The sequence below is a fragment of the Mustela nivalis genome, assembly GCF_964662115.1.
Source record: "Mustela nivalis genome assembly, chromosome: 19".
NCBI lineage: Eukaryota > Metazoa > Chordata > Mammalia > Carnivora > Mustelidae > Mustela > Mustela nivalis.
In genome coordinates, this window is record NC_139038.1 from 7,545,841 (window position 1) to 7,560,881 (window position 15,041).

The 15,041-nt window shown below is 44.9% G+C and overlaps 1 long non-coding RNA gene across 1 annotated transcript in view; it reads right to left on the bottom strand.

Annotated features, from left to right (window-relative positions):
- LOC309854159 overlaps positions 1 to 15,041 on the bottom strand; it is a 56,431-nt gene that overhangs the window by 10,199 nt on the left and 31,191 nt on the right. The window contains exon 7 of the long non-coding RNA XR_014306102.1: positions 12,530 to 13,656. This is a non-coding gene — a long non-coding RNA (uncharacterized lncRNA). The remainder of the gene's footprint in view (positions 1 to 12,529; positions 13,657 to 15,041) is intronic.

The window sequence follows — 15,041 nt, forward strand, 5'->3', positions numbered from 1 at the left end:
TGAAGAAGTCGGGAGAACTGGTGAGCTACTGCAACGGTCCAGGTGGGAGGTGGGGCGTCCCAGGCACGGAGGGTGGAATGGAGATGGAAAGCAGCAGGTGATTCAAAATGTGTTCTGGAGGCAGAGTTGTTCCTGGCTGTGGGGAGAGGGGTTGAGCATGGTCTCAGGGGTTATGGCCAGTTATCTTGCGTGAGCCACTAGGTAGGAGAAATGCCATTTGTTTCAGTGGAAGACTGGAAGGAGCATTTCCAGGGAAAGGGTGACGAGGGGCCAAGAAGAGAGAGCTTGGGTTGAGATGCCGGACACACAAGTGAGGTACATACAGCCGACTGATGCCTCGTCAAAGCCCAGGCAGCGTCTCAGGAAGGGGCCAGAGCTGTGCCCTAAATCTTGACGAGAGAAAGTGAAGTCCCAAGTAAACAGAGCCATAGACGATGTGCATAAATCAAAGGCTCATTGTTACAAGGTCTATTCTCCCCGAAATGATCTATAGAATCAGAGCTTTCTTAATCGAAATTCCCCAGGCTTCTTAAAAAAAAAAAAAAAAAAAGTCAAAGTGACAGGTAACAGTCTTATTGCCACACAAGTAGGCTTAAGCTGCCAATTTCACAGCAGAATTTGATCTAAAATAACAGATTCTTACGTTGTGAGCTTTCTTATTTCTAACTTGCTTTTTCTTTTTTTAGATTTTATTTATTTATTTGACAGACAGAGATCACAAGCAGGAACAGAGGCAGGCAGAGAGCGAGGGGGAAAGCAGGCTCCCCGCTGAGCAGAGAGCCTGATGCGGGGCTCGATCCCAGGACCCTGAGATCATGACCTGAGCTGAAGGCAGAGGCTCAACCCACTGAGCCACCCAGGCGCCCCCAAATAAATAAAATCTTAAAAAAAAAAAAACAACACCTCAACATACTCAATACTCAGTAACCAAAATCTCAACTTTTAAAAACTGGACAAAAGATTTGAAGAGATACTTCATCAAAGAAGAAATACAGGCCGCTCAGTCATTAAGTGTCTGCCTTTGGTTCAGGTCGTGATCCCTAGGTCCTGGGATGCAGCCCCGGCATCGGACTCCCTGCTCAGTGGGAAGCCTGCTTCTCCCTCTCCCACTCCCCCCGCTTGTGTTCCCTCTCTCGCTGTGTGTCTCTCTATCAAATAATAGAATCTTTTAATTTTTTTTAAGAAATTTTATTTGACAGAGAGAGATCCCAAGTAGGCAGAGAGGCAGGCAGAGAGAGGGGGAAGCAGGCTCCCTGCTGAGCAGAGAGCCCATTGCAGGGCTCTGAGATCATGACCTGAGTGGAAGGCAGAGGTTTTAACCCACTGAGCCACCCAGCTGCCCCTAATAAATAGAATCTTTAAAAAAAAAAAAAAAAAAAAAAAACGCAAGAGATACAGGTAGCAAATAATCATGGGAAAGGAACTTCAAAATTGTTAGTCATCAGGGAAATGCAGATTAAAACCACAGCAAGGTACAACACCAAGAGCCAGTGACCACGTGGAGCAAATGAAACTCCTGAACTTTGCACGCAGGGATTCAGGATGGCAGAAACGTAAATTAGAGCCAGAACATTCCAGAGACTCTCGGGCCCCAGGTGCGGTAGGTTGTGGACCCTGGATGCCGCCCGAACCAAACAACAACAACAACAAAAGGTACAATGGCTTTGGAAAAACATTTTGGCAGATTCTTGGAAATGTTAATTCATACGCACATTTGACCCAAGGGTCCCTCCTGTACGTATTTACCCCACAGAAACGAAAACTTGCTCTCACACAAACCGCACTAATGTTCACAGCAGCTTTATGCGTAATCCCCCAAAACTGTGGGGAAAAAAACCCAATCGTCCACCAACCAACCAACTTATGATGGGACAGACACGCTGTGATACGTCCACGCAACGCACCCAGACCAGCGGTAAAAAGGAATCAGCCACCGGCACACGTAACAATGTGAATACATCTCACAAGTATTTTGCTCAGTGGAAGAAACCAAACCCAAAAGGCTAGGATTCCATTTACAGGACCGTGAAAATTAACCGAGGGTAATTTCACCAAAATAAAATGGGGAGGTTGGGAAGGGGAGTGCTCCCGTGCCTTACCTTGAGCTGTGCGGTGGCGGTTGGCAGTGGCAGCGTCTCCCACGGCAAACCCAATGGGAAGAGTTAGGGTTAGGAGACTTTTATACCCCAGCAGCTGGAGGAAAGCCTTTCCTCGCCTCCCCTCAGGACAACCCAGCCAGTGAGAGAGAGAGAAAGAGACCACTGCGGCCGGAACCCCCAGGTGACTCCGATAGACTTGTTTGTAACAGCCCTCCCCGCTGCTCCCTGTCCTCTATTAAAAGAAGAAGAAGAAGAAGAAAGTGCTCCTCTCTTTTTGTTTGGTGAACTTAACACTAATTTAGCTACGGCTGATTTGTCACAGTTTATAATCCTCTGCTGTTCCTGAACAAACCCATTTTGCTGGTGAAATAACTGGCAGTTTTCTTTGGAAGGTTAACACAACATTCTAGAAAAGGAGAAATGATAGAGACAGAACTCAGAGCGTGGACTGCCAGGGTGTGCAGCTGGGGAAAAAGACTGACTCCAAAGGGGCGTGAAGCGGCTCTGGAGGTAGCGGAAAGTCTGTATCAGGATTGTGTCCCAGTCATACAACCTTTTATCTCTTCCTTTCCTCCTTTCCTTCCTTCCTTTTAGGTAGGCTGCAAGCCCTGTGTAGAGCCCTGTGTGGGGCTTGAACTCACGACACTGAGATCAAGACCTGAGCCAAAATCGGGAGTGCAGCGCTTAACTGACTGGGACACCCGGGCCCCCGCTTTACCTTTTAAAAACCCATTGCACTACAGTACCCGAAAAGGACACAGTACGTAAACTAGACCTCACTCTTAGACCAGACTGGATTTTTAAAAAGACACAATTATCTAAAACAACAAACAATACGGTAATAGAAAAAATAAATAAATAAATTGAACAAAACATACATAAGATCTTTTTGGAAAAAGAATATAAAACTATCCAGGGATGCCTGGGTGGCTCAGTCAGTTAAGCGGCGGACTCTCGATTTCAGCTGAGGCCATGATCTCATTGAGACCAAGCCCTACATTGGGCTCCAGGTGGACCCTGTTTGGGATTCTCTCTCTCTCTCTCCTTCTGCCTCTCCCCGCACCACGCACAAGTGCTCTAAAAATCAGTCAATCAATCAATCTGTCTATTGAAATTCACTTAGTTATAGATCATGCCCATGGATAAGAGACTCAGTATCATAAATACATCAACTCTCCTCAAATTAGTCCGTAAATTCATACCATTCCAGTAAAAATCCCAACAGGTTTCCTCGCGGAAATGTGCAAGCAATGCTAAAATGCAAATGGAAGGGCAAAACGCCTCGAATAAGATTTTGAAGATCCAAAATGAGATGAGGGTCTCACATACCAGACGTGGGTACTAATTACAAAGGTACTAAAATTCAGACAATATGGCTTTGGCACAAATAGAGCAATAATAACAGAAAGCCTGGAAATCAATGCTTGCACATGTGGAACTTTTATTTTATTTTAAAGGTTTTATTTATTTGACATGGAGATAAGAGAGCACAAGTAGGCAGAGAGGCAGGAGAGGGAGAGAAGCAGGGAGCCTGATGTAGGGCTGGATCCCAAGACCCTGGGATTATGATCTGAATTGAAGGCAGCTGCTTAACCGACTGAGCCACCCAGGCGCCCCCATGTGGAACTTTTAAATATTACAGAGGTAGCCTTACAGTTCTCTGGGGAAGGATGAGTAGCACAATTGGCTGGAAACCATAACTTCTAATTTCATGCCTTATACAAAAGCCAGTTCCGACTGGATGAAAAACCAAAATGAAAAGCAAATTTGTAGGGTTCAGCAGAAAATACAGGAAGCTATCTTTATGACCTTAGGAGTAGAACAGGATTTCTTAAATAAGGCATACAAAGAAAAGATTGATGAATCTGAGAAAATCCTATTTAAAATTCCATAGTTTGGGGGCACCTCGGTGGCTCAGTCAGTTAAGCATCTGACTCTTGATTTTGGCTCAGGCTATGATCTCGGGGTCCTGGGATTGAGCCGGGCGTCTGCCTCCCCACTCAGCAGGGAGTCTGCCTGTCTCCCTCACCCTCTGTCTCTCTCCCAAATGAATAAATCGTTAAAAAAAATTTTTCTATAATTCAAAGGTACAATAAAATAAAATGATAAGCCATAAGCAGAAAGACAGCATTTGCAACATATATAATTGAGAACGAATCAGATACCAAAAGATCTATTCAATGGCAAATCGATTTAAAAATAGATAAATGTTGGGACGCCTGGTTGGCTCAGTGGGTTAAGCCTCTGCCTTGGGCTCAGATTATGATCTCAGGGTCCTGGAATTGAGTCCCACATGGGGCTCTCTGCTCAGCGGGGAGCCTGCTTCCCCCTCTCTCTCTGCCTGCTGCTCTGCCTACTTGTGATCTCTGTCAAATAAATAAATAAAAATCTTTTAAAAAATTGATACATGTAGAAAAATAATAAATACAAAGAGGCAATTCACAGAAGAGAAAATCAAAATGGCCCAAAGCCTAAGAAATGTCTCCCGTGGCACCTGGCTGGCTCAGTCAGCAGAGTGCGCGACTCTTGATCTGAAGGTGGTAAGTTCAAGCCCCATGTTGGGTGTAGAACCCACTTAAAAGAAAAAAGAGGAAAAAAAAAAAAAAAGAAATGCTCTTCTCCCTAGCAGTCAAGGACATGCTGATAAAAATAACCATTTTAGGGACGCCTGGGTGGCTCAGTTGGTTGGACGACTGCTCAGGTCATGATCCCGGAGTCCCCGGATCGAGTCCCGCATCGGGCTCCCAGCTCCACGGGGAGTCTGCTTCTCCCTCTGACCTTCTCCTTGCTCATGCTCTCTCTCACTGTCTCTCTCTCAAATAAATAAATAAAATCTTTTAAATAAATAAATAAATAAATAAACCATTTTAGACCCATGACATTGGTAAAAATTAAAACAGCGGACTCACGTAATCCTGGAGGTTATATGAACAGTGGTGGGAGTGTGTCTTGGTTTTCCTTGGAGAGCAATTAGGTATAATCTCAAAAAATTCAAATGTGCATACCCCAGGATCCATAAACGCTACTTTTAGGTATATGCACTGGAGAAACTCTAGTGTATCCACATGTACCCAAAGAAACATGTAAAAAATATTTATTGTAGCATTATTTACAATAGTCAAAAATTTAGAATAACTTAAATGTCCATCAATAGAGAATAGGTAAATTGTGGCAAATATTTATAATGAAATACTGATCAGTATTTCTTTGTATTTCATTTATTTGACAGAGAGAGAGAGAGAGAGAGCACAAGCATGGGGAGTGGCAGGCAGAGGGAGAGGGAGAAGCAGGCTCTCTGCTGAGCAGGGAGCCCTATTCCGGTCTCGATGCCAGGATGCTGGGATCATGACCTGAGCCGAACACAGGCATTTAACCCACTGAACCATCCAGGTGCCCCTTGACCAGTATTTAAAATAAATGATCTAAAATTCACCTATCAAAATAGATAAGCATCTCAAAGTCACATGCAGAGTTAAAAAGAGTTCTGATCCCAATTCTAGTGTGTGTGCGGATTTCTCCCAACATCACCAAGCAACGCTCTGACTGCGGCTGAGTGTCCTACAACTCAACTTGATTCTGACATATCTACCTGGAGATAGTATCAGATCCCACAGGCTTAAGAGCTCAGTCCGACAAAACTGCTCACTCCCCCTAATTCAGAAGTCACCAGGCTACCGATTGGAGGTTCCCACAACCCCTCTTTGGGTTCCATTAATTTGCTAGAGTGGCTCCCAAAACTTGGAGAAACATTTTACTTACTGGATCCCTGGTTTCTTATAAAAGCATCTCACTCAGGATCCGCAGAATGGAAGAGATGCCTGAGGCAAGTTATGGGGGAGGGGAGTAGAGCTTCATACTCTCTGGGAGCCAACTACTCTCCCTATATCTCTGCATGTTTACCAACCCAGAAGCTCTCTGAACCCCATCCTTTTGGGATTTTATGGAGGCTTCACAACCTAGGCATGGCTGATTAAGTCATTGGCCGTTGGTAATTAATTCAATCTCTAACCCTTCTGACCCCGCCCCCTGGAAATTAAGGGATGCTTCATGTATGGTTCCCCTGAAGACCAGCTCCCATTCTTGGGTACTTTCCAAAAGTCACTTCATTAACATAAAGCCAGTTGTGGCAAAGAGGGGCTTGCTACGAATAACAAGATGTCACTTCAAGATACCACTTCCTTTTTCTTCTTTTTAACCTCCACTCCCACTGTGGAGCCCAACATGGGGCTTGAACTCATGACCCTGAGATCAAGACCTGAGCAGAGATGAAGAGTTGGACACTTAATTGACCAAGCCACCTAAGTGCCCCAAGATCCCACTGCATTTTGACCCCCGATGGGTAACACACCTGTACCTGGTCAATGTCAACCCACCCCCTCTGGAGGAAGGCACTTACACTTGGGCTTCAAAGCTTCCTACCGATGAAGTCTCAAGTAAGATGAAGTAGCAATAAAAAAAAAATAATAATAATCATTGGACGCCACCTGGGTGGCTCAGTGGGTTAAGCCGCTGCCTTCAGCTCAGGGTCCTGGGATTGAGTCCCACATGGGGGGGGGGTGTCTCTGCTCAGCAGGGAGCCTGCTTCCCCACCCCTCTGCCTACTTGTGATATCTGTCTGTCAAATAAATAAATAAAATCTTAAAAAAAAAAAAAGCACAACAAAATAAGTGATCATAAGCAAGAGGTGTGCACAATTAGCTCTGGAATCAGATGTCAAAGACTGCTGATACTGGAATTATTTGACACATCATAAGATAATATAGCTAAAGAAAGAAAAGAAGATATTGAAAGTATGACAAAACAAGGGAATATAAAAGGAACCAGGCAGTTTGGGGAAGTGGGTGAGGGCCTTGGGAGGGAGAAACCACAGACAGAGACTCTAGAAATACAAAATATAAAAATTAGGGGAAAAAAGAAGTAGATAAATAAAATAGCAAATTAGATACAGCAAGAGATAAAATTACTGGATGGGCCTAAGACAGATCCAGAGATATGACTAGAATGCAGAATGGAAACACAGAGATGAAAAATTTGAAGAAAAAAATCAAACATAAAAAAAGACACTAAGGGGGCGCCTGGGTGGCTCAGTGGGTTAAGCCTCTGCCTTCGGCTCAGATTATGATCTCGGGGTCCTGGGATCGAGTCCCACATCTGCTCAGCGGGGAACCTGCTTCCCCCACTCTCTCTGCCTGCCTCTCTGCCTACTTGTGATCTCTGTCTCTCCATCAAATAAATAAATAAAATCTTAAAAAAAAAAAACAGAAAAAGGAAAGAAACCAGGAGACAGAGCAAAAAGCCCTCTGCCTGACAGAACCTGGCAAAGGGAAATGTAAGGGGAATCCCCTTGGTTTTTTTCTCTTCCTTTTCTCTCACTGCTTTCCCTGAGGGCAGAAGCAGTCACAGGAAGTGTATGACTAGTCGTTCAAGAGGAAACTAAAACCTTGGCCTTCTGTTTTTAAGAGGAGGAAGTTTGAAAAAGCTGCTGGGTAGAAGCCCCAAGCCCATGTCCAAGACAATGGCATGGGAACCACGGCCCACAGAAGGTGCCTTGGGACTTGTCTTTGTTGAGACCACCAAGGAGCCAAGCACTGATGCAATCACAGGAGAGTTTCTTTGACAAGCTTAAGCTTGGGCCCAAGTACATGCGACACAGCGGAGTAGGGACTTGGACCCGGAGCCAGATTACAGTCAGAGTTTTTAAAGAGAGTAGGGGTGGACTCCACAGTGGCTGAGGACAAAAGGGATTATGGATGATGTAAATCTCTAAGGAATTTTGGAAGCGAGGTCTCCAGGACCTTGAGGGGCTAGCTATTGTCTGGGGAAATGGTTATTCATTACCAATAATAAAAATCTTCCTGTGAGACCCTTTAGATGTATATCAGTGGGTCATATGCTTGGCAATGATCGCTGACACTATCTTGGAGGTTTAGAGATAAAGTTTCACACTTCTATCACATGTCCTTGTTAGTGAGATTTGGGTTTCGAAGAAATGTAACTTTATTTACTTTTCTTTCTACCTCAGCCTCTTTCAGTTTTATGGAGGGGAGGGTGACCTTAGGGCTTGAGGAACTGAGTTATTTGCCTCTGGAAATTGTGCTATTGATAAGATAGCTTCTTTGTTGTAAATCTCTAGGACATTTGTAAATCAAGGGAGACTCCTGTTTTGCAGGATTGTGATCTCTGCAAGTTAACTATTTGTTTTTCTTTTAGGGCAGCCAGGGTTAGCTGAGGAAAGTCACACATACTACTGAGGGGAGGGGAGTGGGTGGAGAAGGGGTACAAGGTGCCAGCCTCCGCTTTGCCAAGATGGCTGTACTTATGTCAGGGCTGGACTCAAGGTGCGTACAGTGTTATTTTTCTTGGCTTCCACACCCTTGTCTACCAAAACAGAGAAATCAACATTCTCCATAGAATTTTAATAGGACCCAACACTGCACAGAATAATAGTACTTATAATACTTAATATTTAAAATTACAATTATAATGATAATATTTAATATTATAATACTAATAATACTTTAAAAGTTCAGGATATAATCCAAAATTAGTGGACATACAGGGAAACAGGAAAATCTCGATAGTCCATATATGAAAGATCCTAAACCAAGATGGTGGGATTATTAGACAAAGACTTTCATGTAGTTAGCTATTTTATCAGCATGCCCCATGAAATAAGGCAAACAGTCTTGAAATGAAATGGAAAGACAGACATTCTCAGCAGAAAATAAAAGCCATGAAAAAAGTTGAAGGGAAATTTTAAAGCTGATGAATATAATAAACTGAAACAAAAAGTTAATTGGAAGTCTGCCAATAACAGAATAGAGGTGAGAGAGGAAAGGATCAGGAAACTTAAAAACAGATCAAAAGGTCGCCTGGGTGGCTCAGTAGGTTAAGCCGATGCCTTCAGTTCAGGTCATGATCCCAGGGTCCTGGGAGAAAGTCCCGCATCGGGCTCCTTGCTTGGCCGGGAGCCTGCTTCTCTCTCTGCCCTCTGCCTGCTTGTGTTCTCTCTCTCACTCTCTCTGACAAATAAATAAATAATCTAAAAGCAAAAAAAAACAGATCAAAAGAAATAATCCAACCAGAACAGCCAGGGAAAACAACATTGAAAGAAAAAAAAATGAAGAGAGTCTTAGAATCCCGTGGGACTCTAAAAAAGATTGAATATATATGTCATTGGAATTCTCGAGGAAGACGAGAGAGATCAATGCAGAAAGGAACCTCTGAACAAACAATGGCTGAAAACTTCTCAAATGCAGTGAAAAACATAAATTTAAAGATTTAAGAATGGGGCATCTGGGTGACTCAGTGGGTTAAGCTTGTGCCTTCGGCTCAGGTCATGATCCCAGGGTCCTGGGATCGAGCCCCGCATCGGGCTCTCTGCTCAGTGGGGAGCCTGCTTCCTCCTCTCTCTGCTTCCCTCTCTGCCTACTTGTGATCTCTATCAAATAAATAAAATATTTAAAAAAAAAAGATTTAAGAAGACCCATGTATGTCTGACAGGATCAACTCAAAGACAACTGTGTCCAGACACATCATAACCGAACTATTGAAAACCAAAAATAAAGAAATAAACCTTTCAGAGAAAGAAATTTGAAATCTCTTTCAAAGAAATAAACCTTTCAGCAGCTAGAGAATAACAAAGCATTGTATTCAGGAGAATGATCATTCAAACAATTGCAGATTCGTCATCAGAAATCACGGAGGCCAGAAGATGCCAGAACTGTGTTTCAAGTGTTCAGAGAAAGAACCATCAACCCAGAATTCTCTATCCAGCAGAAACATCCGCTAGAAGCGAAGGCCAAAGAAAGATATTCTCTGATGAAGGAAAACTGTCCAGCACATCTGCAGTGAAAGAAATCCCCAAGGAAGTTTCCTAGGGAAGAGAAATGGTACCACAGGGAAGCTTGGAACTTCTGGAAAACCGAATGAGCGACAGAAATGGTGATTTTCCAAGAGAACGGGAGGGATTATGTTTCTCCTCTTACATGCTTTAAAATAAACATGACTATCAAAAGCAAAAATTATAACAGTATCTAGTGGCAGGATTTTCCACAATTGTAAAAAGGGACCTCTGTGGTTATAAGCTTTCTTCATTTCATGTGAATGGTTAAAAATATTAATTTTAGGGGCGCCTGGGTGGCTCAGTGGTTTAAGCCTCTGCCTTCAGCTCAGGTCATGATCTCAGGGTCCTGGGATCGTGCCCCACATCGGGCTCTCTGCTCAGCGGGGAGCCTGCTTCCCCCTCTCTCTCTGCCTGCCTCTCTGCCTACTTGTGATCTCTCTCTGTCTATCAAATAAATAAATAAATAAATAAATATTTTAAAAAATACATTAATTTTAACTAGACTGTGAAAAGTTAAGTATATAGTTGTAATCCCTATAGTAATTACCAAAAAGTACACAAGTTCTCTTCAAGAAATGTTGTCAGGGGCACCTGGGTGGCTCATTCATTAAGCGGCTGCCTTCGGCTCAGGTCATGACCCCACGGGTCTTGGGATTGAGCCCCACATCAGGCTCCATGCTCATGTTTGGAGGGAAGCCTGCTTCTCCCTCTGCCACTCCCCCTGCTTGTGTTCCCTCTCTCGCTGTGTCTCTCTGTCCAATAAATAAACAAAATCTTTAAAAAAAGAAAGAGGGGCACCTGGGTGGCTCAGTGGGTTGAGCCGCTGCCTTCGGCTCGGGTCATGATCTCAGGGTCCTGGGATCGAGTCCCGTGTCGGGCTCTCTGCTCAGCGGGGAGCCTGCTTCCCTTCCTCTCTCCTGCCTCTCTGCCTACTTGTGATCTCTCTCTGTCAAATAAATAAAATCTTAAAAAAAAATAAAAATAAAAAAAGAAAGAAAGAAAGAAATTAATTGCTGGGACAATTGGATATCTACATGCAACAGAAAGTTTTTATCTGGAGGAATGACAGCGTTTTACACATAGATCGTGGTGATGATTATACAACGTTGTGTGGGTAAGTAATGCCATTGCATTCCACTCTAAAAAGTGTTTTATATTTTGGATATGTTGCCATTATTTTTAGAAATAATGTCATACACCAAGAACCATTGAACTGTACTGGTTTGGTTTGGTTTGGTTTGGTTAAGAAGGCTCTATGCCCAGTGTGGAGCCCAGGGTTGAACTCACAACCCTGATACCAGGACCTGAGCTGAGATCAAAAGTTAGATGCTTGACCGACTGAGGACTGAGCCACCCGCGACCAGGCACCCCAAATTGTATGCTTTAAATGAGTGAATTGTATGGTGTGTGAATCATGGCTTCTAGAACTTTCCTTTTTTTTTTTTAAGATTTTTTTCTTTATTTTTCTGACAGAGATCACAAGTAGGCAGAGAGGCAAGCAGAGAGAGAGGAGGAAGCAGGCTCCCCGCAGCGCAGAGAGCCCGATGTGGGGCTTGATCCCAGGACCCTGGGATCATGACCTGAGCCGAAGGCAGAGGCCCAACCCACTGAGCCACCCAGGTACCCCTAGAACTTTCCTTTTTTTAATGGGACAAAAAGTCTTAGTTATATGTCCTTGGAAAGGAAGGCACACACTCTTAAGTAACTCTTGGAATAAAAAAAAATAAATTAATTAAAAGGGAAGTAACAGATGACTAGGCAACGAGAAGGAAAACACTGTCACCAATACTGACACCAACACCTTCGGACACAAGAAAAGTTGTATGCAGAGAGGTGTCCATTCTTAAAGGCATTTGGTATTAAAGAAGAAAAATGAAAAAAAAAATGGAACAAAGAATGAAAAATAAAATTTGAGGATTGAGATTGTTGTATGTTCCTTAAAACTTAGATCCTTTTCCTATGGGACACACAAAAAGTGGGCCTCTATGCATGTTTCATGTGTTTTTAATGGTTAATTCCTTTTTTAAAAAAATACTTTATTTATTTGAAAGAGAGAGAGATCATGAGCAGGGGGAGGGGCAGAGGGAGAAGCAGACTCCCCACTGAGCAGGAAGCCTGACTCAGGTCTTGATCCCAGGACCCTGAGATCATGATCTGAACCAAAGGCAGACACTTAACCCACTGAGCTACTCAGGTGCCCCTTAATGGTTAATTCTTTTTTTTTTTTTTTTTTAAGATTTCATTTATTTATTTGGCAGACAGAGATCACAAGTAGGCAGAGAGGCAGGCAGGGGGCGGGGGGGAAGCAGGCTCCCCACCAAGCAGAGAGCCCGATGCAGGGCTCGATCCCAGGACCCCAAGATCATGACCCAAGCCGAAGGCAGTGGCTGAACCCACTGAACCACCCAGGCACCCCTTAATGGTTAATTCTTAACAGAACACTAAAGAGTTGAAAAAAAATTGAAACATTAAAAAGTAGGTCATTCAAACTCTGAAAACTATTTTAAGTTTAAATATTTCATTCATACCCCAAACAGAATTAGTTATAATTTTACCTTCCTCAGTTTAGTGGAAGCAAACTCACCGATAATAACTTCCAAACTCTACTGTGTTTCTTGGGAGTCCTGTTCAGGCTCTGATCTGAGGCGAAAGCCTCACCTGCCTTACCCTGATCCCGGTCCCACACCTAAACACATTTCCTAGCCTCTTTCCCAGACATGTGGGGATCAGACAACCAATCTCTGGCCTGTGCAACGTGGGAAAAAAGGATGTATATTACCCCCCAGAGGAAGTGATGCAAAACTCGGTCGTGCAATTTTCCACGCTGTTTCCCCATTTGCCAGGTGAGTGGAGAGGACCCCGCGGCACTAGAGCAAGTGAAACTGCAAGTAGAGGAGAGACGGAGGAGCTGCCCCCTGAGGGCCCTGGGCCAGGACTGTCCCACTGGGATGTTGCACAATCCAGGACTGACGTTCATTGTCTTAACCCACGAGTGTCCGAGGCTTGCTTGTGTCTTGGCACTAGTGGGATTTACTTTGTCTGGTGGATCTCAGGTCTAGGAATGAAAAAAAGTTCTTCCAGTCTACATTTTCCAACCTACTCAGCAGTGTCCGCTGAGCATCTCACCCCTTGTGTCTGCCGCATATTTCCCGGTGAATTCACACTCCGCGTGCCTCTGTCCCCTCACGAAGCCAGCGGCCCTGGCAGGAAACTGATGACTCTCTCAGGTGAAGGCAGTGGAAGAGAGCTTAGGAAAGGAATCCTGACAGAGGACAGAGCAGGCCGAGTACAAGAACACACTACTGAGACCGACTGCGGGCCCAAGGCCACGCCAGCAAGTCAGCAGCTGTATCTCCAGGCCCGAGAGAGCAGCTAAGTCACCAGAATTCAGAGAGAGGAGGGGAGATATCTGTGCGGAAAGGGGCTGTGACCAGCACCATGCCCAGAGTTAGGGATCCCAACCTAGCCTCAGGCTCTAGAACCTCTTGAACCTCAACACACAAGTGAACTTATAAAAGACACACAAACACCTGGACTCCATCACCTAGGACGGGCCCAGTGCAACCTGGAGCCTGTAAAGGGGGATCCCTAGATGATCACCCTTCTGGCTCCCGGACTGCCCTGCCCCCTCACACAGCGGGGACTGAGTCCAGGCCAGAGGGGACGGCGTGTTGTGGCCTTGTTGAGGCAGAAGACTCTCTTTCCATGGGCCTGTATGATGAGGGAGCAGGAGGCTGGCTGAGGACAAAGCAAAAGCTGGCGCCTTGCACCCCCCCCCTTCATCCGCTCCCCTCCATATGTGTAGCATCCCTCAGGCAGCCCTGACTGCCATGAACAATAAGCAAATAGTTAACTTGCAGAGCTCACAATCCTGCTAGACCGGAGTCTCCCTTGGCTTACAAATGTTCTAAATCTCACTAACAAAGACGATTGATAGCAGGATTGTGACACCCCACCAAAAAGTCTCCCAACTATCTTAATGTTAATGACTGGTCTAAAGACAACATTGATCCAGCAGCAAGGGCAAGGCCTCCGGCAGGCCCGGAACATCCTGGCACCTTGTAGGCCCTCTTTAACATATGAAAACTCCACTGAAACCTCCCTTCCCCTCACCTTCCCCCAACAGCAGGGTACATAACCAACCACCCCTCACAACCCGGGGCGGCAGCTGCATCTCTGCCTGCCCACGGGCCCTGTCCCCGTGCTTTAATAAACCACCATTTTGCACCAATGACGTCTTAAGAATTCTTTCTTTAGTCGTCGGCTCCGAACCTCCTCACCACACCGAACCTGACTTAAGGTTCTGGGACTTCATCATTTTTGGCGAGCCAGCCAGGAGATTTGTGAGTCTTTACATTTGGACTCTGAGCTTCGGTGCAAAATTGGTGAGTACTTTCTCTCCTTTTCCTTTACGCTCATTCCAGGGCTTTTTCAAGGAGTATGGACTTATTGGAACACTTGCATGTCAATTGCTCAGGCTGTAATCCTCTAGCCCGTGGCTACTCTATGGGGAGGAGAGCGCCTGCTTTTTGGCTGTAAGCTAGTACCCTGGCCGGAATGGCAATAAGACCCAGAAACTTGATGGCCTCACTCTATTCCTGTTCTTATAGAAAGTTGTCTCTCTTGGGCACGGGACAGCCACCTAAGTCACCAGGACGGCTGCCAATCTTAAGACTCCCGTGTGAGGTTTCCTCCTGATTGATCTAATGTGATCCCCTCCACATGCCCGGTCTAGCCACTTCTGGCCGCGGGACCTCCACTGGGAGCCGGCCGAAACCAGTACCCGATTGAATTAAAACGCAACCGGGGAACGTTTCCTAGGGAAGTTGGCTGTAAGGACCACATGTGTTGGAATGTCGCATAGACCATGATGGATTTCAATCTTTACTGTTTCTCGTCAGTGTCTTCTGCAAACCGCCTAAAGCTATGAAATTGGGTAATTTCCCCTTGCCAAACTTTTCTAGTACTTCCATGGGTTAATATGGCAAAACAGTATGCAATCTTCAGAATATATGATGGCATGGCACAAACGTTTTAGTCCATTCACCAGGCACCCATTGGCAGCCTAGGATGCGATGGGGAAGCGGAGGGACGCC